At 34.7% G+C, this 3,790-nt stretch overlaps 1 non-coding gene across 1 annotated transcript; it reads right to left on the bottom strand.

The window, feature by feature from the left end:
* Positions 1 to 2,080: 2,080 nt before the first annotated feature.
* On the bottom strand, positions 2,081 to 2,242 carry LOC146924630 (U1 spliceosomal RNA). Its single transcript, XR_015012994.1, has one exon. It is a non-coding gene; the product is annotated as a U1 spliceosomal RNA (small nuclear RNA).
* Positions 2,243 to 3,790: the final 1,548 nt, after the last annotated feature.

Below are 3,790 nucleotides of genomic sequence, written 5' to 3'. Positions count from 1 at the left end.
TCTATTGTTGTCCCAATGACATGGTTCCATCACTAAGTTAACAATGTAGAATATTGATTGTTGTCTGTGATTGTTGTCTGAGTAGGGTGGAATCATTGATTTGCAATGGCACAAATTGAGTTTAAAATTATTTTAGACATCAACATTGATTAGTATTTGTCTAAACATTAGTAAAAAAAAGTTTTTTTCTTTCAATTTTTTTGTCAAAAAAAAGTGCAATGAAAAAGTGTAAGATTGTTTGAAAGAGTTTATGAAAACAACTAAAGACATGACCAAAAGCTAATTTTTAGTATAACTTATTTTTTTTGTCAAAAAAAAGTGCAATGAAAAAGTGTAAGATTGTTTGAAAGAGTTTATGAAAACAACATGACCAAAAGCTAATTTTTAGTATAACTTATGAAAATAGCTTATAGAAATGATATATATCACAAACAAAATTATAGAGAATTCATTGCAAAGACTTGTCTGCAATTTTAACTTGCTTCATTACTTCATAACTTCCGTGTATTGAGAAAATGAACTACCTTTTAACGGGTACACTTTGGTGTCATTAATGGCACCGTGCCATTAAATCTGGGCCATACAAACACATTGTCATTGCATCTAGGCCACACAACACATCTATCTTGGTGCCATTAATGACCCAGATTTAATGGTACGGTGCCATTAATGGCACCAAAGTGCTGCCCCTTTTAATTTGCTTCATTATTTTATGTAGTACTTAATTTTAACTGGTCTTTCAAAACTCTCAATAAGTATTACAAATGAAATGATTATGTTAGTAGATATATTTAAATAATTCAATCTAAACAGATCATAAGAAAGTAATTAAAGTTAATTAAAGTTTTAAACTCAACTTTTGCCATCACAAACAATGTCATTATCCCACAGCCCCACCAGACAACACAAATTCTACATTGTCTTGTCTGTAGTTGGGTGGAATAATGTCATTGGGACAACAATACACACTCCTCTTGCAAATACACTTGATAAGACATTGTTTATATATATAGAATAACTTCACATATGTTGTGTATCTTTACTAGATGTGGGACTAAAACTATTAGATAAAGTTAGTTAAAATTTAGTTACTTAGTTAGTTAGAGTTTCTTATTAGGTTAGTTAGTTTGTTAGTGTCTCACAAGCTCTGCATATAGAGCATCTCATATACTCATTCACTATCTTTTGATACAATTAAATCAAATGATGAGTGTCTATTTCGTCAACAAAACTACTGAAAAGCAGCAGAAGATTATCACTAATTGCTTCAATTTTTCCGGCGAATAAGATACTACCTCCTTTAAACGCAATCTTTGCAATCACTCTCTGGTACAATTTTACCCATCGCTACTGCCTTTCATATGCCAGGTTGCGTCATCCATTTACTGTTCCATCTTGGGATGGATGTAAGAAATGAACCCTCAATGTCTCGTCCGTTTTGCTAACTGTTTTCAGAATACTGAAGGCATTACTATGTTATTGGATTGCCTTGTCCGTTGTCACCAAACTCTAGTTCAAAATCATTGGCATGGTATTTTCTTAAAATTATACGCAACTCTTGCTTTTGCATTCAAGGTTTATACATAGAGTTAGAATCATTTTCAAGTCGTGCTCGTGGATAACTTGTTAGACGAAATCAGCTTTTTGAGCCAAAGTGACATCTTTAAATTTCATTTCATGAAAAGGAACAATTGAGCATGGATATAGTTTTGCATTAACAATTAACAAATCTGACACAACTGATGGGAATGAACAATCTGATACATTTAACCACAAAATTTACAGAAATATGTTATGTTGACAGCAAACTTGTAGTCGGACAATGGACATAATTACGAAGAAGATACAATAAATCAAATTATTTTCATATGAGCAATGCTATTTCTAGCAACCGAAATAATCACGACGGAATCATGATTGAAGGAACACCAATACAAATTCAATTTTTGAGCATGACAAAGTAAAAGGTAGTTCATTTTCTCAATACACGGAAGTTATAAAGTAATGAAGCAAGTTAAATTTCCGTGTATTAAAATTAGTAAACTAACCACCAAAGACATAAAAAATTTGGATTACAATTAAGGGGGCCGCGCGAACGCAGGCCACCCGCTGCAACAAATTTTGATGTAGGCTGTTCTACTTGAGAACACCTTAGGCAGGCACCCCTCCTAAGTGCAATGGAGGTCACCAACGTAGGCCATGGACCTTCTTGATCATCCATTGACCCCATCCAGGTAAGTATGTTTCTCAATATCATACATTTTCAATTTATAACAACTTCCCCTCACTGTTTCGCCCAATCTCCCCGATGTGGGACTCTTGCTAGTTGCTAGTGCCACACCACACACAAATTCTGCAAAGTGAAAACAATTCTGCATAACCCATGCGATGCTATGTTATGGATGGGATTGTAGTTGGCCAAAAAAGAAGGTCAAGTGAAATCATCTACAGTGATTGAAACCCATGAATCCCATAACAACATCACAATCATCACCATCATAAGGATGAAAAGTTTTGACTTGAGTCCTCATATCAACAATTCAATTCATTCCCCATGTCATCAATAACTCATCAACAATACAATCCTTCAATCCTTTTTCGATTCCGACACCTTTACATGGCTTCGAAGAGTACAAAAAGAAGCCATTAATGGAATATTTCCACAACACACTCCAACATGATCAATAAAAAGAATATCCTATGAAAATGTGTCACTTGAAAAATTAATGAGGTCACATTTTTCATCATTGTAGAAAGGGTCATACACCAGAATACTAGTTTTCATGTGCTAGTGTGCTACTACGGGCGGCAAAATGGCAGATTGTGTAAAACTGTTTGGGCAAAACACGAGTTTTTTGTTCCATTGTCCCGTTTCTGATGGGAAAATCACCATTTTGAATTCCGACTTTGTTATTCGTCAAAGAATCTCATTAATTGTTCCTTCATAGGAAGGAAAATTAACTATCAAATCACAGTAAAAACAAATCACAATTAGCAAATAATAATAAAATTAAGCAAAAACAAAAATGAAGAGAACAGAATATACCTAGCAACAAGACGTGAAGAGACAACATTGTATTGTACCAACCAGCAATTAATATGAAAAATATATTCTTGGGGAATTTTGAAAAATATTCTTTGATCTATAACATTCATTTGTGTAACGTATCAGCAAAACCACCACTGAAACATATCAAAACATAAAAGATGAAAGGAAGAGAGAAGAGGGAAAGGAAGTAATGTATCAGCAAATAACAGTCTCATTAGCCACTTGAATGCGACAATGTCGCAGCTCTGAATATACTCATTGATTGGCTCAATTGTCAATTTTTCTTCAATGAGGTCGTCCACAGATACAAGATCATCGACAATGGTCAACATGATATGTGATGAGTCAATAATTTAGTGTTTTTAATTGGTTATTTGAATCTATTTTATTTAGATTTTATGTGTTTTTATTTACTTTCTGGAACTATTTTACTACAATTGCTATTTTATGTGTTTTGGAGCTGATTGAGGCCAAAAATATGAAGATCTTGTGCAAAAATATCAGGCACGGCCGTGCCTAGCAATGCGTGGCCGTGCCTCCAATATATTAAAGGAGGCCACAAACCAGAAGGACATGCACGACCCGTGCCTCCAGGCGCACGACTCAGCCTCCCCTTTTGCTGTTTTGCCAGTCAAGCTGGCACGACCCGTGTCTGTGGTGGCACTGCCGTGCCAAGGTTCCAGCTGCCTTTTTTAGTTTATTTCTGACCTAAAAGCCCATGGATTTTTTGTGGAACATTCT

Source organism: Medicago sativa, chromosome 5 (genome assembly GCF_051527215.1).
Source record: "Medicago sativa cultivar Bolivia chromosome 5, Bolivia_mono, whole genome shotgun sequence".
NCBI classification, from domain to species: domain Eukaryota; kingdom Viridiplantae; phylum Streptophyta; class Magnoliopsida; order Fabales; family Fabaceae; genus Medicago; species Medicago sativa.
Note: the sequence above shows the minus strand (reverse complement) of the source record. Positions and strands in the feature narration are given on the sequence as shown.